At 44.0% G+C, this 21,236-nt stretch overlaps 1 protein-coding gene across 19 annotated transcripts in view; it reads right to left on the bottom strand.

The window, feature by feature from the left end:
* The window catches only part of KLHL24 (kelch like family member 24), a 53,837-nt gene extending 44,228 nt beyond the window's left edge, over positions 1-9,609 (bottom strand). For 6 of the 19 annotated variants that reach the window (XM_045386550.2, XM_045386543.2, XM_045386551.3 and 3 more), the window contains exons 1-2: positions 9,485-9,609; positions 1,676-1,738 (exon numbers count right to left, since the gene is read on the bottom strand). The gene's annotated coding sequence lies outside the window, so the exon portion shown is untranslated. Of the gene's footprint in view, positions 1-1,675; positions 1,739-7,110; positions 9,023-9,449 lie in introns of those variants that run through there. The other 13 variants (XM_074031494.1, XM_045386546.2, XM_074031495.1 and 10 more) reach the window with 8 other exon arrangements.
* Positions 9,610-21,236: the final 11,627 nt, after the last annotated feature.

Genomic DNA, 21,236 nt, shown 5'->3' with positions numbered 1-21,236 from the left:
TGTTGAAACTTCAAAAAGTTCAATGTATGTAATATCACAAGTAATTCAAAAAGGGAACATTTCAACTATGATAAACATAAACTGTGATGACATGGAATATAACTCATATTTTAATCTTAATGCCTTATTAATCTAGACTCAAATTATGGTTGAATTAGCTACAAGTCAGGTACCCAAATCAAGAACCTATTATTCATTCCAGCTTATCTAGTTTAACTTCTTACTGCATTTCAGGTTCAAAAAATTCACACAAGCGATTGTGACTTTGACTAGAGATACAATTATTGGTATTAACAACAATGGAAATTGTGAGCTTCTTCCTGCATACATTTTCATTTTCTCAATGTTTAAATGAAAATTTGTTCATAATACAAAACAAAATAGCACATTGTAGGAACTAAGAATTTCCCTTTGGCTAGAATGGACAAGTAGGAAAACACATATAAAAGTATACTTTGTTTTCTGTATCCAATGATCTTACTCTAATTTTATTACATAAGTTTGGGAACAGTGTGTTAAGTATTAATATAAAATTGATTAAAATTTGTATCAATTAAGGGTCTGTCTTTTTATGCTATTTTCTGCCCCTTATTTTCATAGTTGGCTCCTTGATTTGTTCACTGACAAAAGAGGTCTTCCTCTCCACTACTTTTACCCAATAAAAAATGGAAAATCCTGGATTAGAACACCTATAAAATCACCTTGCATTACAAAGTCTTCAACAGCAATGAGATATTTGTTTACTGCTCTGTATGTAAAAGAGACTATCTCATAGATCTTTGCAAACAGCTTCAGCCTGCTGCCCCCTGACTTTCGGGCATCTTGACTTCCTCTGGACTTTCTGAGAACTCTCCCATGACTGGTCTCCATAATGACACCAAATGTAAACACTTCCTATGTATAAATGATTTGCATGAGGGCATCTTAGGAGTGTGAGATTCATTCAGAATGTATCTTTTGGGCTTCCAGATGTAATTCGCTAGTTTTTGCCTTCCCATTTTATACAATAAAGTAATACAAAGATTAGCTGGGCGTGGTGGTGGGCGCCTGTAGTCCCAGCTACTCAGGAGGCTGAGGTAGGAGAATCGCTTGAACCCGGGAGGCAGAGGTTGCAGTGAGCTGAGATCGCACCACCGCACTCCAGCCTGGAAACGGCGAGACTCCATCTCAAAAAAAACAGAACAAAAGGAAAGAAAATGTTATTCTATCTCAAAGTACGGTGTCTAATATAGGTTCAGGATTGATCAAAATGAACTCATAATGTATAATCAAGCAAACGAAACATAAGATTACAGATTGAGCCATTGTAGCATTTTTGCAAATATCACAGCAGAATTATTCCCATCAGGAAAAAGTAAATAACTAAGTAGGCATCTCTAAACAAAATTAGTAGGAAAAGTTTCTTTCCAAAGAAACACAATGACTGAAAGTTGTATCTACATGAGTTAATGGATATAAGTTGATCAGACAGGAATGAGGCTCTCAGGAAAGCACAGAAGAGTAGGTAAATATTTAGTAACAGAAATGATTGTCACACTGCCGTTTTTTGTGATCGTAAGCATAGAGTCGTGCCTTGTTACTCTGATGGCTTAAGTGATCTCTGGTTAAAGAAAGGAAAATGGTTTAAATTCTCTAATGACAACGTTTAGATAGTTTATACATACTATAAATATACCTTTTTAGCATTTGGTTGATCAAAGCCCCAGTCAAAATATGTGTGTTGTTTTAATTTCCACACCTAAAATAAAGGAAGAATAGCAACATATAAATCTGATAGTTGTCAGTTCATGTACAGTTGTCATTATTTACTAATATGTTGAACAAAGTTTTTAGTAAATTCTAGTTTCTGACTGCAGTTCATTTTTGTATAAAAATAATTAGTGAATAACATCTCCTTAAAGCAAATTAATAATTTAATGCTATTTTACATAACTAGTTTTCTTATTTATCAACTTCCTTGACAGTTTTTTTGTTTGTTTGTTTTTTGAGACTGAGTTTCACTCTTATTGCCCAGGCTGGAGTGCAATGGCACGATCTTGGCTCACCACAACCTCCGCTTCCCAGGTTCAAGCGATTCTCCTGCCTCAACCTCCCGAGTAGCTGGGATTACAGGCATGTGCCACCATGCCCAGCTAATTTTATATTTTTAGCAGAGATAGGGTTTCTCCATGTTGGTCAGGCTGGTCTCGAACTCCTGACCTCAGGTGATCCACCTGCCTCGTCGTCTCAAAGTGCTGGGATTACAGGCATGCGCCACCGCACCCGGCACTTGACAGTTTTATCCTGGAGTGTTATCCTGCAGTAAAATTTCTTGAGTGAAAAATGAGTAAAAGAAAATTCATGTCAATAGCAAGCTAATGGTAGCACTGAAAAAACATGTACTCTGTGATAATTCTGCATTGGATATTTGAAGAGTGTCTGGAAATCGATGTTTCATCCAAGTTTGGGGCCATGAAATAATTCTAAGAGTTAGCAAATACTTATTTTTTAATGTTTTAATATATAAGTGTATATTTCCTCTGCCTTGAATCTTATAGAAACTTAATCCCCATATCCCATAGAAACCAACTAATTCAGCACAATTCCTTTTATTTATTTATTTATTTGGTGGAAAGGGATAAGAGGAATGCTTAAGAGAAAATACCAGAACCTTCAGCTGTGTACAGAATAGCAATAGTATTTAAACACAAGTGGTTCTGGTTTCTGGCCCAGATATCTTTAAATAGAACTTGTAAATTCTTAACAAGTTTAGACAAATTCAAAAGTTCATTCCAAAACCAAATATAAATGACCTTTTTTTAAAAACGTGTACACACAAACACATATGTATACCAGACTGTGTTATGATCATGAAGTGAATGCTATCCTGTGTTTCCTTACTTTCAGAAGTGAGCCTGACTTGTATGTACCCTTGGTAAAAAAATATTGCAACTAGGGCAAATTTGGGAATTGTTACTCCCAGCTAAGTAAATCTTCCTTCCCAATGGACAATAAGATCCTGAATCAATGTAGGGATTCAGGTCAATTCAGGAAACATTTATAAAGAACCTAGTCTATGTCTGTCACTGCGTGGCAAATACTGGATTCAGATCCAATTTTGGACTCTGTGGGATTGGCTAAGAGTAGAGCCAAACAAGAACTCCAAGACTGGTACTAAAATAGATTCAAATTCTTAGCAGGTGCAGATTGGAATACAGCCTTTTATAACCAATCTGGTCTAGAATTATACCTCATGGGGTAGAAAGCATAAGGCAATTCACCTGGGCATTTTCTATGGATTTTTAGGTAATACCAACCTAATCGGTAAGGGTAAGGGATGGAAGAGAGAGGGTACAAAGTCTGAAGGAAATGTGTAATATCAGAATCAATCTACAGCGTGAGTTTGTACTCAAAACAAGCTTATGTTTCCTTTAGCATGCAGAAATTCTATACAAAGAGGTTACTAACAGCCTTAAAGATAGTATGGATTAATGAGGGGCTTCTAAAAACTAATACCAGAAAATGAAGGAACCAACAACATCCTGACTAGCGTAGCCCCTAAAACTTGTAGTAGTGAACTGCTGCATGCTATGTTCTACGCTACTCCATTTTCTCAAAGTTAACCTTGAAAGAACATCACAGGAGATGACAAGAAAGTTTAACCAAGAGGTTTATCTTGAAAGATATATAGTAACTCAAAAGAAGGAAAGCCAGAAAATAATTGCAATATAGTAAATCTTTTTTTTTTTTTTTGTTTTTTGAGACGGTCTCACTCTGTTGCCAGGCTGGAGTGCAGTGGCGCAATCTTGGCTCACTGCAACCTTTGCCTCCTGGGTTCAAGTGATTCTCCCGCCTCAGCCTCCCGCCTAGCTGGGACTACTGGTGCGCGCCACCACGTGTTTTTAGTAGAGACACGGTTTCACCATGTTGGCCAGGATGGCCTCAATCTTTTGACCTCGTGATCCACCTGCCTCGACCTCCCAAAGTGCTGGGATTACAGGCGTGAGCCACCGTGCCCAACCAGTACATCTTTTATTTTAAAAATAACCAGAAAATTATATATAGTAAGGTACTACACAAAACCAAGCAAATTTTTATACATTTCAGATATTTTCACCCTATAGTCTCAAAAGCTAATTTATTTGATTTTTTAATATCATAATTTTAAAAAAAATTATTTTGCACTATCAAAATTTCAGTTTAAAGAATTACTCTGCAGCAGTGGTTCCTGAACCATGTTTTACAAATGTAATGTTTAAAGCCCAGCCTTCAAGCTATTTTCAACATTTCCAGTTTCTTAATGGAACCACCAAGCCCATATTTACCCACCATGAGATAACAGAAACCGGCTGGGCGAGGTGGCTCATGCCTGCAGTCCTAGCACTTTGAGAGGCTGACGCAGGCGGATCACGAGGTCAAGGGTTCGAGACCAGCCTGGCCAACATAGTGAAACCCCGTCTCTACTAAAAATACGAAAAAATTAGCCGGGCTTGGTGGCGAGCACCTGTAATCCCAGCTACTCGGGAGGCTGAGGCACGAGAAACGCTTGAACCCGGGAGGCGGAGCTTGCAGTGAGCCGAGATGACGCCACTGCACTCCAGCCTGAGCAACAGAGACTCTGTCTCAAAAAAAAAAAAAAAAAAAAAGAAAAGAAAAGGTAACTAGTTGGTAAGAAACCAACTAAAACCTTGAGTTTCTTTGGATAGAATGATAGCAACTAGGGATTATCCCATGTTTATTAGAACCTCAAATGCGCAATACACTGTATGACTTTGCTTGATGAGAAACAAAAGAGATAGCTGTTGATGACAAATTTAGGAAAGCTTAAACAACGTGTCAGACTAAGCAATATGGTTCTTTAACTAAAAAAGACTACTACTGTCTCTTAAATCACAGGAAAAAAAAAACCCCGAATTTCTCCAGTGTTTCTCTCCCTCAACTTAAAACTTCTGGCTACTGATACTCTCCAACCCTAAAGGAAGAAAAAAATTTGCTAACCATCAGACATCACACCTGGTATACCAAGGTGCCGCATTGAGCCTACTCATGCTTCTGACTAGACTTGATGTGTAAATTTAATGTTGTTTGGTTTTATCTTGCTAACGTTTCTTTTAAGTATTTAATGCATTGTTTTATTCTATAATCAAAATACTTATATGATATGGTTATGTTTTCTGATAGCAAAATGGTTTTGGTTTTTTATTTATTTTTGAGATGGAGTCTCACTCTGTCACCCAGGCTGGCGTGCAGTGGCATAATCTTGGCTCACTGCAACCCCCACCTCCCGGGTTCAAGTGATTCTCCTGCCTCAGCCTCCCGAGTAGCTGGGATTACAGGAGTGTGCTACCACACCAGGATAATATTTTCTGTGTTTTCTCTTTTTTCTTTGTTTTTTTTTTTTTTTTTTTTTTTAGTAGAGATGGGGTTTCACTACGTTGGCCAGGCTGGTCTTGAACTCCTGACCTCGTGATCCACCTGCCCCAGTCTCCGAAAGTGCTGGGATTACAAGCATGAGTCACCACGCCTGGCCTGGTTTTGGTTTTTTAATTAAAATTAAATCTGCAAGGATGCCAGCAAGGAGCTCTGCCACCTGAACAAATTTGAGATTTTTTTTTTTTTTGAGACAGAGTCTCGCTCTGTTGTCAAGCTGGAGTGCAGTGGCGCAATCTCGGCTCACTGCAAGCTCCGCCTCCCGGGTTCACACCATTCTCCTGCCTCAGCCTCCCGAGTAGCTGGGACTACAGGCGCCCGCCACCACACCCGGCTAATTTTTTGTATTTTTAGTAGAGACAGGGTTTCTCCGTGTTAACCAGGACAGTCTCCATCTCCTAACCTCGTGATCTGCCCGCCTCAGCCTCCTAAAGTGCTGGGATTACAGGCATGAGCCACCGTGCCCGGTCACAAATTTGAGATCTAATATTTTACATGACTTCTCTATGAATAAAAGCACATAGTCAGTAGTTTATATTTACCTTCGTGGTGACACTAATTATTTACAGTGGTAGCATTTGGAAACCTCAGTTAAGAGTAAAGCCCACCTTTTTTTTTTTTTTTTTTTTTTGAGATACAGTTTTGCTCCTGTTGCCCAGGCTGGAGTGCAATGGCACAATCTCAGCTCACTGCAACCTCTGCCTCCAGGGTTCAAAGGATTCTCCTGCCTCAGCCTCCCAAGTAGCTGGGATTACAGGCACCCGCTGCCACACCCAGCTAATTTTTGTATTTTTAGTAGAGACGGGGTTTCATCACGTTGGCCAGGCTGATCTTGAACTCCTAACCTCAGGTTATCCGCCTGCCTCAGCCTCTCAAAGTGCTGAGATTACAGGCGTGAGCCACTGAACCCAGCCAAAGCCCACTTTTAAAACATCAGTTTAGTAGTCTTTAAGATGTGTCAAATGTTGAAAAATTTTAACTCTGGGATGATGAATATAGGCAGAGTGCCAAACTCTTCAATTTAAAAAAGTTTGCTTAATTATTGTATTGTTTATTTTTTGAGACAGGGTCTCACTATGTTGCCCATTCTGTTCTCAAACTCCAGGGCTTAAGAGATTCTCCTGCCTCAGCCTCTGGAGTAGCTGGGATGACAAGCAAGCACTTAATGTGTTTTTAATAGGAGAAACAATAGCAATTTTTAAACGTCAACAGTTGTCAAGTGGCTATATACTCTCTAGTTGTTTCAGTCACACCAGAAGTAAATTATACAAAAATGCATTTTTCATATGTACACTTGTGAAGATATTTACTGACATTTTTCCATTATACAGTCCGTACCCAAATATTTATTGAAAAAAGTGTCCCAAATTTCTAGGTATGACAAAAGTTTAGACAAAAACAACTGTGGTCACTTATTTGATAAATAGTATTTATTTTTCACAGGCTTGACCTCTGGGTTTTAATGAAATGGGAGAAAAACAAGGAAGTTAAAAAAAGGTTACTGAAAAAGCATTAAGGTTCAACAACCTGGACGAAAGCCAGGAAAGTTTAGGTTAAAGCTGGTAGTCAACCCTAACTCAGAATATTATTTCTTCTTCCTGTTTAGAGACTTAAGTTGCTGGCTTTGTTTGAATAAGCAAGCCTTTACTGAGTGATGGTTTTACTTCTTCAAAAGTTTAGATGATTGCATTTTGTACTTACTTAGATACATTAAATATTCTCAATGCACAAGTGATGAGGCAGTTCTGATCACAGGAGCTGCTCATTCCGGTGTAACCATCTCCTCTGGAATTTTAAAGAATGCATAACCAATGGGAACTGTTCATATTCAATTCCTGCTTCATCCAGGGGAGCTCAAACTTCCTTCTACAAAAATGTATTAAGTCTCTGCCAGGCACGGTGGGTCACGCCTGCAATCCCAGCACTTTGGGAGGCTGAGGCGGGCAGATCACCTGAGGTCAGGAGTTCAAGACTAGCCTGGACAACATGGTGAAACCCCGTCCCTACTAAACATACAAAAACTAGCCGGGTGTGGTGGCGGGCGCCTGTAATCCCAGCTACTCGGGAAACTGAGGCAGGAGACTCGCTTGAACCTGGGAAGCGGAGATTGCGGTGAGCTGAGATGGCCTGAGTGACAGTGAGACCACTCCACTTCAGCCTGGGTGACAGAATGAGACCTTGTCTCAAAAACAAAACAAGTGTATTAAGTCTTGAGTGAATTCCTACATCTGCAGAAGAAAATCTGAGAAAACGCAAATACCCTATTAACTCAAGAGAATACAAAAACCATTTTCAACCCACTATGGCTAAAAATGATTGGTCTTAAAGATTTTATTACCGTCACCTTAATTTATAATTTTAAAATGACACAGTTGCAACCCACTTCTCAAACATTTTGAATTACCACGGGAATTAAAACATAGAAGTGTGTGACCTAGAATCCCTCAAACAAGGAAAACAACTCATCCAAGACAAGTATGGAAGAATCTTTACCTTTTAGGGGAGCATCTTTAAACTATCTTTTTTAAATAGAAGAAATCCGCTTTTAAATCTCAGCCAACAACAAGCAGATTTTAAATCTATTTTACAACCCTAATAAAAACCTCTTAGCTGGTGGACCCAGTCTGTAGCTGCAAATACAAAGACGTGATTTTTGAAAAGCTGCCCACAAGAGCAAGTGATTTAATCATTAAAATCCACTAAAATCAATTGTGAACAGCCACTGCCTCAGGGGCGACCGCGGGGCCCCCTAAGATGTGGCACTGTGATCTATATTTAGCTATCTAAACACGTTTACAGAACTGGCAACAACGAATTCGCAGGACTTCCTGAGCACCACTCCGGCAGATAACGCGACACTAGTTAAAGGGTGTTAATTTTCCGGTCCTCGGAGGGCGGGCCACGGTTGCCGACCGCTGCGTGCCCAGAACTGCCTGCAGGATCAGGCAGCAGCCGCGGCAGCCACGGAGGCTCCCAGCCACCCGCCGCAGGGGCGGGAGCGCGCGCCGCCCGCATCCGCGCCGCCAGGCTCCACTCGGCCGCAGCTGCAAGAGCAGCGAGAGCGCGCGCTCCCGCGCGTCCTACAGATCACCTTCAAGGGGGCGGGAAGAATGGCCCCGGACAGGCCCACCTAGTGACAATAAAAACTCGCCAATAAAAACTCGAACTCGCCCTCGGGTACCGCCCACAAGCCGCCGCAGGCGCCCAATCCCCGCCGCGTTAACAGTCTTCACCCGGGGTGTCCAGAACTTGGGGGCGGGTCCATTAGGAACTAAATTAAGAAACCAAGTCCTGGAGTGGTAAGAAGGTGGGGAGGTTAGGCGGGGACTGCGGCGGCTGAACGCCCGCTCCCCCGCCCGCCCTGGCTCCCCCGGGACGGCCGCAGCGAGCCCGGTGTCGCGATCGTGGTAAACAAAGGCTCGCAGGGGACGGGGGCGGGGGTAACGGTCAGGTGACAGTGCCGAGCGCATTTCGCAATCGCTTTAATGGGGCTTCGCTGGCCCGCTGCCCCGGGAACCCCACCTTGACCCCGTCATTCCTCCCGGACAGAACCGACGGTCGTCCCACCAAACGGGAAGGCTGGATTTGAGGCGGTCCCACTCCCCCGCGCTTCCTGAAATAAAAAGCAGCGCCCCGTTCGCAGCCCATCGGCAACAAGCAGCACCCCCGGCGGCGCCCGGCCCCGCGGCGACTAGACGACCGCACCTGCGGCTACCCCCAGTCCCGGCGGCCACCCCCTCCCACCTCGCCCTTGCCAGGCCGCGCCAGCCGCGCCACGGTTCCGGGCCGTAGTGCCAGGAGGCGCGGGCGCCCTCCCTCAGGGCTGTAGCTACCGAGCGGGGAGGAAGAACCCCCAGGGAGACCTGGAGGCCCCTCGCCTCAGAAAGGGGCCCTGCAGACCAGCTGCAGCCTCTCCGCAGACCGCCAATCTGGCTCCGAGAGGCCGGCCGCCGCTGGCTGCCCTCCCGCAGACACCCCGGTGGTCAGGACCGCCGCCGCCCCTCCGCCCCTGAGGACTCAGACTCTGGCCGGTTCCTCGCCTTTCGGCCGGTCCCGGAGCTGTCACCCCCGGTACCTCTCGGCGAAGGCTGGAAGCAGCCAGCAGCGGCGAACCCCGCGGTTCCTCAGCCGCCGGCGGCGCAGCGCACTCTCCAGCGCCGGCGTCTTCTCCAGCCACCAGTCTCTGCCGCAGCTCACAACAAAGGAAACATGTGACCCTCCGGGCCAAAACACTGAGCGTCACCGACCCCTGGCCAATCCGGGTGGGCGTCCTCCGCCCCGGGGGACCCCGGGAGATGTAGTTCTCGCTTCCCGGTGGCCTCCGGGGCCACCCGGGGCTCCAGCTATGGGGTGGGTGTCGGGCGCCAGGAGGACTAGACCCACTCCAAGGGCTGCTGACTCAAAAACACTTTGTTTTAAGTAGAGATAGTTAAAAAAAATGCCTTTTGTGTAAGGAGCCGAGTGAGAAGCCGGAGTCGTTTGTTTCTTTCCCTCAAAGGCCCCTGCCACGTCCCAAGGAAAAAGCCCCGCGATCAGCCCTTCGACTTTAAAGCTTGGGTAGAAGCTTAGAGAGCTTTTTGTTTGACCCTTTGATAGACAATCGGAAATCCTCAGGCCTGAAGGGTGGACGAGACTAAAACCCTAGTCCCTAGAAGGAGCAAGGAAAACCACCTCTTTTTTTGATAAAGCTGTTACTGTCACTGGTATCAAATCCTAGGTTACCTTTTTATTTTAAACGCACATGCACGTCGACCAAAGCTGTCACAAATCCCTGTTTTCCAAGGTAGATGGAGTCCCTAAAGGGCATTATTTTGTCGTTTTGTGTCTGTAAGCTTTTTGTTTTGTTTTGAGACAGAATGGCGCGATCTCGGCTCACTGCAACGTCTGCCGGGTTCACGCCATTCTCCTTCCTTAGAGTAGCTGAGGCTACAGGCGCCCGCCAACACGCCCAGGTAATGTTTTGTATTTTTAGTAGAGACTGTGTTGGCCAGGCTGGTCTCGAACTCCTGGCCTCAAGTGATCCGCTGTCCTTGGCCTCCCACAGTGCTAGGATTACAGGCATGAGCCACGGCGCCCTGCCTGCAAGTATTCTTTTAAAGGATGAATATGCCTCCTGATTTTGCAACCATTTAACTAGCTTTTGGTTTCTGATACCAAATTAAAAAATCTCTATCTTCTACATGTCAAGAATACAGTCATGCCTCTATTAAATTAGGGGTTGTGTTCTGATGACCAGATGACCAGAGGTGGAAATAATATGGAAGGCCTATATACAGGCCGTTTAAACATACTTTTTAGGCCTCTTTTCCATCTCTTATTCAATTATTTGAGCTATTTCTTCTGGTAGTTATATATTTCCAAATAATGTATGACTATTTCCTATTAAGGAAGCTATCCTTCTCATAATCTGGTTAAATCATTACTGTTTATGCTAATGAGACCATGTATTTATTATTCGTTGTTGAGGCAAATCATATACAATTTCCCGTCTTGTATGGCTTTTGGTTTTCCTTGGAGTTTTAATAATTGGCCTCTTTCTTTGCTTATTTTATTATGGATCTATCACAATGTCCTCTCAGTTTCTCTAAAACGATAAAATCCTTTCAATACAACTCCATATAATCAAACCCATAAGATAATCCATCGTGTGTGTGTGTGTGTGTGTGTGTGTATCTGTACTTTTTTCTTAGAGTCATTGGTCCACAGTTCCAATGAGTGTTTGGGAAGCTTGCTTCTTTCTCTTGGGTCTTCCTTTCTCCAGCATCCTAGCATTTTCTTCTGTGATTTCGAGCGTTTCCTCATATTTTGGTAGAGCAGATTCCTCTTAAATAGCTTCCTAAGAAAAGGTCCATGAGAAGTAAATCTTTTTGTACTTTTCATGTCTAAAAATATCATCACTCTATTTTACCTTTGAATGATGATGTTGCCTAATCATACAATCTACATTATAAATTATGTTTATTCAGGATTTCAAAGATACGGCTTTATTAACACCTAGATTCCGGTATTGCTGTCAAGAAGTACAATGCTGTTCTTATACTGATTTTTATATTTGTTGATGTGTGCTTAATAATTCCCACTCCTCAGGAGGTAACTGTTGAATAGGTTCACGTGGTTTTTCTCTTAGCAGCTCCTTATGACCTCCCCAGGCTCACGGATTAGCCTTCTTCAGTTTTGTTATTCCTTGTGGTTTAAGAAAATTTCTGGACTTTGGAACTTTTTCTTTACTTATTTATTTATTTTTAATTTATTTTTATTTTTGAGACGGAGTCTTGCTCTGTTGCCCAGGCTGGAGTGCAGTGGCGTGATCTCGGCTCACTGCAACCTCCACCTCCTGGGTTCAAGCAGTTCTCCTGTCTCAGCCTCCCGAGTACCTGGGACTACAAGTGCCCGCCACCACACCCAGCTAATGTTTGTATTTTTAGTAGAGACGGAGTTTCACCATATTGGTCAGGCTGGTCTTGAACTCCTGACCTCAAGTGATCCACCAGCCTTGGTGTCCCAAAGAGCTGGGATTACATGTATGAGCCGCTGCACCTGGCCTGGACTTTGGAACTTGATCCTTCCAGTTTTGAATAGTCACAGCTGACCTGCATGTTGTTGATGTTGTCACACTTTACCTTGTTCTCCACCTGATTATTTTTATGCATGTATTTCTTCATTATGGTATAGGCCAGAAGTTTATCGTCCTCCTGCGTAGGAATTTGGGGGTCGTAGGAAGATCTTGACTTAACACCTCAGGATTCTTTACACATTTACAGTGGGAAAATCTGGTGATGTAAGCGACAGAATAAGGATGTGCTTTGGCTCAAGCCAGGTTGACGGGTACCTTTGTGACTTTTACTTTAAAGGGACTCAGGGAGCAGGAACGTCTGGGGATGCGCAGAAGCACATGGCGTTAAGCTGGGCCAGGGCCTTGAGGTGAGAGACGGGTCATGAAGCACCTAGTGGGTCATCTCTACCTTCATAAACTCCCAACTCTCTGACAATACATACAAGGTCCTTCTTGATGCACCCTAGGGCCTACCTCTGCAGCTGGAACACAGCCTCAGTGGACTACCTACAGTTGCCCAGAGAACTGTTGCTCTCCCCATCTCCAGACCATTCCCAGCCATAGCCTGCTCCCTTTGCATCTTATGCCCCCTCCTTCCCTTCACCCCATTCACTAGGCTAGTTCCTGCTCCTCCTTCTAGGAGGCAGCTTGGGAGTTGCTCTCTTGGGAACTCTCATTTCCCCCCATTTCCCCCTAGGCTAAGTATCTTCCTTCTATCTTCCCACAGTAGCCTGTCCTTATCTCTTTCCCAGCAGTTATCACACTAATTGTCCAGGTTTATAGTATTTTATTTTATTATTTTTTAGAGACAGGTTCTTGCTCTGTTGCCCAGGCTGGAGTGCAGTGCTATGATCTTGGCTCACTGAAATCTTGAACCCCTGGGCTCAAGTGATCCTCCTCTCCCAGCTTCCTGAATAGCTAGAACTACAGGTGCATGCCACCTTGCTTAGCTAATTTAAAAAAGTTTTTTTAAAAGATGGGGGTCTTGCTATGTTGCCCAGGCTGGTCTCATACTCCTGGCTTGGAGTGAACCTCCTGCCTCAGCCTTCCAAAGTGTTGGGATTATAGGTGTGAACCACCTTGCCCAGCCTGTCCAGCTTTATTTATGTGCCTTTCCCAACTGAGTACCCTCTGAGCTCAGGGATCATCTTAACTAATTTTGTATCCCAGTGCACCTAGTAGGTGTTCAATATGTATCTGTTAACTGATGGAATGATCTCTACTTCTTGTTTTTTGAATTTTTTTTGAGACGGAGTTTTACTCTTGTCACCCAGGCCGGAGTGCAGTGGCACAATCTCAGCTTACTGCAACTTCCACCTCCCAGGTTCAAGCAATTCTCCTGCCTCAGCCTCCCGAGTAGCTGGGATTATAGGTGTACACACCACCATGCCTGGCTAATTTTTTGTATTTTTAGTAGAGACGGGGTTTCACCATGCTGGTCAGGCTGGTCTTGAACTCCTGACCTCGTGATCTGCCCACCTCGGCCTCCCAAAGTGCTGGGATTACAGGCGTGAGCCACCGTGCCTGGCCCTGATCTCTACTTCTTAAAGGGAACTAAGAGAGAGAGAAAGTGCCAGTAGACCCTTTGGGGCTCACCTACACGATGAGGTCCTCAGACAGTGCAGAGTCATCAAACACAACTCTGAGAGAGGGAGGAAGAGGACCTACAGGCAGGCAGTCTTGGAGACCGGAAGCCCTGGCACACAGGCAGAGGCCTATTCAGCAGGTGGGGGCTCCTCAGGCAGCCAGAATATGGGTGGTCTTGGCATTGGTGGAGGACCCTGGGGTTATGCCTATCCCAGAATTCAGTGTGGTTGGGTAGCAACCTTTTCCTCAGTGGGGGCTGGAACAGAAGCAGAGCTGTCAAGTCCAGAGGGAATCTGCTGAAATCGAGTGAGATAAAGCCATAATGTGATTTATTTTGTGCAGTGTTTACAACCCAAGTCTGCCTAGAGGTAGACAGTTGGAGTCAGGGGAACCAGAAAGTCTTCAGACTTATTTCCTCTCCTTTCAGGAATAGAGTATATCATTCCATATTGTGTCTTCTTGCAAACCCCTCAGAGTAGTCCTTGTTTTGCTCTCCATAGCATCCATGACAGCCCTTAAGATTTGAAAATGGCCAAGCATCCATAGTTCCACCAGCCACTCATTTTTCCCCCTGCAGCCTCTTCCCCTTGCAGTGGTCTGAACCACTTCCTAGACATCCCCAGTACTTTCAGACCTCCCTGCCTCCCCTCTTGGCCTCCAGCACTTGGGGTCTCCCCTGTCCCCAATTATAGTAGAAACATTGATCATCCTTTAAGGCCCATCTCAGGTGCCATCTCTTTCGTGGGGTCTTCTTGATTCACTCCTCTCTCCCCCACCTGCTGCGAAGCAGTGCACACCTTCCAGTCCTTTAGAAAGTGACACCTGCACTGTTTTCACTCAGGGTCCTTTGACGAGCTACAAGGTCAGCACTTGGAGCTCCTCTCTCATAACAAATCCCAGTTGAAAAGCATTGGTGAATGGAGATTTTACTGAAGGCTTCATGAAGAGAGAATTACATGGCATCTCATGCTACAAAACTCCGTAGCAATCTCCACCTCTGCTCCCTCACCTCAGCACTCCTCTTTTCCCACTGATACCCTCTGTCTGGGCCTCTCTCCAACCTCACGCTTGGGTTTCCTCCCTTTCAGTGATCTCTGCCACCTTCTTCCCAAACACACTCCCTCCTCCCATCTCTATTTCTGTAATATGTATTTTCACACTCATCACCTTGCAAACAAGACAGCTCCAGAGAACATCATAAATACAATTATCCCTGCCCACCCCACCCCCGCCCCATTTTCCTTCGAACATATTTAACATCCCAGCAAGCCTGCTACAAAAATACTCCCCTCTCCAGAGTGTTGAGTGAAGGGGAAAGCAAACACAATAGGCTAGCTGCTCAGGCACCAGAGCCTCTTCAGTCTTGAGGGCCACCCCTCCCTCCTTTCTTCTCTGTTGAGGTCAGGTGACACATTTCTGAAGCCCTATTGGATGAAGAGGTCTGACCCTTCCTAGCCATGTAGATACCAGGAAAAATTTGAATTGTCCTTCTGGAACCCCACTCCCACTCCAGCCCAGCCACTTATGGCCCCACTAGGCCAGGCAAAGCTTGTGATCAAAGATACCAGCATAAATTTCAAGAAGGAAAGACATAGCTGGAAATTTTTCTGTGTTGAAATCTGGGTAACAAGGAAATCTGCCACCTGGCAGGCGAGCTCTCCCGACTCCTTCACTGAGCTTTTTCCCTCAAGGGTGCCATCTGCCACAGGGTGTCCTTCCTCACAACTGAAGGAAGAAGTGGGCCTTTCCATCTCATGGGGAGGGGAGGGAAGTGGCAATCCTTGGTTTGTCCCTAAAACTGGCCTTCACCGGTTGAAGTTGATGAGGTGCCAGGCGACTGGTCCTCAGTGGCCTCAGGATTTTGTGTGTGACCAAACCTACGTAGATGCAGATAAGGTGGTGGCCATCACCATGAGCCCCAGGTTCTGACTTCAGAGGGGTGAGGCACACCTGCATGCCTCCTCCACTGTGATGCCAGGCCTAGCTACACTCTTTATTCTGACCCACAGACATCTGATTTCATCTCCATATAGAATTCCTGGCCGGGTGCGGTGACTGACTCCTGTAATCCCAGCACTTTGGGAGGCAGAGGCAGGTGGATCATGAGGTCAGGAGATCGAGACCATCCTGGCTAACACGGTGAAACCCCGTCTATACTAAAAATACAAAAAATTAACCGGGTGTGGTGGCAGGCACCTGTAGTCCCAGGTACTCAGGAGGTTGAGGGGGGAGAATGGCGTGAACCCAGGAGGCGGAGCTTGCAATGAGCCGAGATCATGCCACTGCGCTCCAGCCTGGGCGACAGAGCCGAGACTCCATCTCAAAAAAACAAAAACAACAACAACAAAACCAAACAGAATTCCTGCTGCTGGAATCCCAGCAGGCTTTGACTTTATCCCTGGTTTCTTGCCTCCAAGGTTCCCTGCCTGCATGACACTTAGGAGGCATGCACTAACTTTAACTTGATTTTTCTCTGCTGCGCCTGGCCGTGCTCTCCCTCCAACTGCTTGCAGTTTCTGAGAGTGTGTCTTGTCCACCTGTGGTCTTGAATGCCTGGGGAACCCTCCCAGGAACCCTGTAGTAGGTATGAAGGGAAGGGGTTGGACCTATCCAAGGGTGTCTGCAGCTGACCTCCTATTCTGTTCTTGAAAGACCCCATCCAGTTTCTTAAGAAATCATCTGTTAAGGCTGAAACAACAATCTCCAGCCCAAGAATGATCAATTTAGTAATCTCACCTAAGGTTGTGCTCATCGGAGCCTCCCTGTGAAGCACCCATTCAGAACAATGCAACCACCCAAAAGCTCCAGTGCAGATCTGAGAGCAGTTTCTACACATGGCTAGTCCAGGGACTACCCTAGTCTATGTGGTGCCATTTTCACTCTCTTATATAAACTCAGCAATTTGACACTCATATCCTCTGTCTCCCTCTAAAGACTTAAAATCTCAGTGTTCCTAGTTTAACTTTAAAGTTGAAGAGTCTAGGCCCAAAATTTAGCTTTACTTCTGGTAGCTATATATCCCCGAGTAAATTACTCAATCTCTCTCAGCCTCAGTTTTCTCATCTGTAAAATGGGATAAAAAAACTTTATAGAATTGTTATGAGGATCAAATGAGAAAAAAATATATATCTCATGCCTGGGATATAACAAATGCTCAATAACAACCAAAGTTGTTGTTGTTACCTTCTCCTCCACCAATTCTATGTCCTCTGTGATTTGTCCTTTGCTTTAAGAACAGGAGAGGTAAAGAAGGAAAGAAATGAAAAGTAAAAGAATATATAACCTCTATTACATACATTTGAAAAACAACCCTGGCGAAACAACCCTGGCGAAATGAAATGATTTTAAAACCTAGAAACCAAAGCCAGCTTTTCCGAACACCCATCCAGGATCCTATCCTCTAAAGAGAGATTGTCAACCAGGTGGAGAGAAGCAATAGCCTCTGTTCTTAAAATATCTACATGCAAAGGCCAAATAACTGAGCTTAAACTTGATTGCCTCTGGGTTGCTGACCAAGGAATGAGGAGTCATGGATTGAGGAAACCTACATTTCTTTCAGTAACCTTTTGACATTAAAAAAACAACAACAACACAAAAACCCAAAAACTATGTGCATATATGTAGTATTCAAATATTTTTTTAAATATTAAATATTTTTTTTTTGCCTGATTCATGATCAAAATAAGCACCTGTATTCATTATTGCACAACCTCTTTTGCTTCCAACCCCGGAGTGCTCTGAGACTGGCCTAGAAAACAAGGAGGGCTCCCAGGTCACCAGCACACAGGGACAGAGCCTCTTGACCCCGCTTGTGACAGCATCGCAAGCACATGCCTGACATACTTTGGAAGGCCTGCCTGGTTCTATTGCTGGTACATGAAAGTTTTGCTCCGGCAGCAAATCTCTAAATTTAGATGCTTTTCAGGATGAACTCTGAGTGATCTTTGTCCCGAAGACTAGTAAGAAGTTGGAGGGCACCTTGCTTTTTATTTATTAATTCAAATGCCAGAGCTGATATTTTATAATGCAAGACTTGTGAAAATTGCCGTATTAATGGAAAATAAAACAAACAAAAAGATTTCTGCTTTATAGTTCACATAAAAATTTTACCCTGGGTTTGTTTTTATTTGATGTGAGTTAGCAAAGTATTACCATAATCTATTCTTATAATATGGTGTTATAATATGATAATACTTTGCGAAGTCACGTGAAGTAAAAACAAACCCAGAGTAAAAATTTTTTTTTCCTAGTAACTCTATAGGAGTGTCTTGCGTTAATACAGTTTAGAAATTTTAGCTCTAATATAATGTCTTGATGCATAAAATTTGCCATTTTAATGGAAGAAAAGATACTTTCCCAATAAATTAAGAAGAAATTAAGGACAGAACCTTTAAGGAATGCTGAGTACACTTTGGCAAAGAACCGGCTCCTGGCAAGGTCAACTCCACAGTATATCTTTATGGAGAGTCAAGAATTTACCTTTGGGCCTGGGTGCAGTGGCTCACACCTGTAATCCTAGCACTTTGGGAGGCTGAGATGGGTAGATCACCTGAGGTCAGGAGCTCCAGACCAGCCTGGCCAACATGGTGAAACCCTGTCTCTACTAAAAGTACAAATATTAGCCAGGTGTGGTGGCGCACACCTGTGGCCCCAGCTACTTGGGAGTCTGAGGCAGGAGAATCACTTGAATCCTGGAGGTGCAGGTTGCAGTGAGCCAAGATCACACCACTGCACTCCAGCCTGGGTGACAGAACGAGACTCTGTCTCAAAACCAAAAAAAGAAAAAAAAAAAAAAGACAAAAGAATATACCTTTGGATTTGGATTCAGATCCTGGCTCTGGTACCACCAAAAGGATAATGTTGGGTGGTTTATTTAACTGCTTTGATTCTTGACTTCTTTGTCTGAAAATAGAATCTAGTAATATCTTCTTCTTATAAGAATTAAATGACAGCTTATTAAAAAACAGCACCTAGCTCTCAATAAATAGTAAGAATTATTCACTCAAGACATAATGGTGAGTGTAATTCTATCAAGATGCAATGGTTAAGTACTGTTATGACAGGACATAACGTTGCATTGACATATCCTAGCAAAGAAAGTTTCTTATCAGAGAACATCATGGGGTAATGGAACAAGACACAGAGAAAAAGAGAAGGGTTCTGGGGAGCCCCACCGTAACTTTCTCAGCCACTCAGATACCCTGGACAAATCACCTAATTCCCTTGGGTCCTAGTTTCCTCATATCTAAAAGGAGCACTGTTCCTTGCACCCAAGAGAGTGTCAGGCTAAACTATTTCCAAAGGTCTGTTTGATTTTGGAAGTACTGGGTAGTTTTTTGTTTGTTTGTTTGTCTGAGATGGAGTCTTGCTCTTGTCACCCAGGCTGGAGTGCAGTGGTGCAATCTTGGCTCACTGCAACCTCCATCTCCTGGGTTCAAGCAATTTTCCTGTCTCAGCCTCCCAAGTAACTGGGACTACAAGTGTGTGCCACCATGCCCAGCTAATTTTTGTGTTGTTAGTAGAGATGGGGTTTTGCCATGTTGGTCAGACCGGTCTTGAACTCCTGACCTCAGGTGATCCACCCATCTCAGCCTCCCAAAGTGTTGGGGTTACAAGAGTGAGCCACAGCGCCCGGCCCAGTACTGGGTAGTTTTTGATTGAAGGAATTTTGGTGGAAAAGTTATTTTGGTCCAAGAAACACCCAATTCAGGACATACCTGAGGGCCCATGAATTCTTTGGGAAGGAATTGTGTGGAAGTCAGAGGTTACAAATGACCAGAAATCAGATCACAGTTTAGGGAGTGAAAAACCAGCTTTCTAGGCTAATGGGATATGAGGAGGACACAGCTGTTTACTTTGGGATCAAACTGAACCCATGTCCTACCCCGAACCTTTACAGCAACTCTCCCACTTCTTAAGTAATGCAGTCCTCAAAGGCTTTCCAACCTGGGTCGTTGGGGGAGCACCTCTTCCTCTGCAGCCCCCACTGCTCAGGGACAGCCCTGAGCCAACCTGCCCTCCCTCCAAGCCATCCCACTCCTGTACCTAACTGAAGTTTTCCCTGCTCACCGCCCTCCTGGTGGGACACTTGGCCTCCCACAATTCTGCCCCTAGCTCTTTCTATTTTTAGCTCCCAACTCAGGGACTTTTTAGAATAAACAATCACATGCACTATGACATTTGTGACATTGCTGGCTTGTGCATGCTCCCTGCTATCTTCTCATTAATTATCCCTTGCTTTAAAAAGAATAAATTAATAGTTTTTAAAGTCCCTTTTCCCTCAATTTGAAAGTATTACACACGATTTGTAGAAAAATTTCTAAAGCATAAAGAAGAAACTGGATATCATCTATGGTTTTCTGACCCAAAGACAACTACTGTTTAGTCCTTCATATCCATATTTATAGTTTATTTATATCTATTATATGTGCTTTTACATATTTGAGTTTATACTATACAAAATAAACTCATGTCAGTATTTAATGGGTGGTTTTCTGTTCCCTTCTGTCTGGTCTGTCTTGATCGGTTGCCTCTTCCCAGTCCCAATGACATTGATCTGCAACTTGGAGCTAGCTTCTATCAGCATGTTATTACCAAATATTGAGATAAATGAGGGGTTTTACATGCTAAAAAAAAAAGTCCTTGGTGGGGCACGTTGGCTCACGCCTGTGATCCCTGCACTTTGGGAGTCTGAGGCAGGCGGATCACAAGGTCAGGAGATCGAGACCATCCTGGCTATCCCGGTGAAGCCTGGTCTTTACTAAAAATACAAAAAAATTAGCCGGACTTGGTGGCAGGCACCTGTAGTCTCAGCTACTCGTGAACCCGGGAGGTGGAGCTTGCAGTGAGCCAAGATTGCGCCACTGCCCTCCAGCCTGGGTAACAGAGTGAGACTCCATCTCAAAAAAAAAAAGTCCTTCTCGAATTTGAAGATGCTTTAAGGTCATCAACTCTGCAGACATGATTCCTAGGACAACTTTATTTTTGCTGTTTTTAAAATTTCTTAATATATAATTGCTTCTAGTGTTCCCCTATATTTTAATTTCTATATTCTCCATTTTTTTTAAGAAAGAGAAATCTGTAATAACATTAAAATAAATATTTCATTAAATATTATTCATAATGACATTATGCTATCCATCCAACTAAGTATTTCACATATATTTTTCATAGGCTCAGAATTTGTCTACAAACTGCTTTATGTGGTGTTTTTTTTTTGTTGTTGTTGTTGTTGTTGTTGTTTGAGACAGTCTCACTCTGTTGCCCAGGCTGGAGTGCAGTGGTGAGATCTCGGATCACTGCTCCCTCTGCCTCCCAGGTTCAAGCAATTCTCTGCTTCAGCCTCCTGAGTAGCTGGGATTATAAGCTCCCACCACCACGTCAGGCTAATTTTTGTAATTTTAGTAGAGACAGGGCTTCACCATCTTGGCCAGGCTGGTATTGAACTCCTGACCTCATGATCCACCTGCCTCGGCCTCCCAAAGTGCTGGCATTACAGGTGTGAGCCACCGCGCCAGGCCTATGTTGTTGTTTTTTTTCACTTAAGACTACTAGGAACATTTTCTATGTTTTATTAGGTCCATCCAATTATCCTGTTTCCTTGACCTCACATTAATAATAACAGTAATAATGGCCAACATTTCCTGAGCACCATTGCAGGTGCTTAAATGCTTTACCTGCATTATCT

Source organism: Macaca fascicularis, chromosome 2 (genome assembly GCF_037993035.2).
Source record: "Macaca fascicularis isolate 582-1 chromosome 2, T2T-MFA8v1.1".
In the NCBI taxonomy this organism is placed as follows: Eukaryota; Metazoa; Chordata; class Mammalia; order Primates; family Cercopithecidae; genus Macaca; species Macaca fascicularis.
Note: the sequence above shows the minus strand (reverse complement) of the source record. Positions and strands in the feature narration are given on the sequence as shown.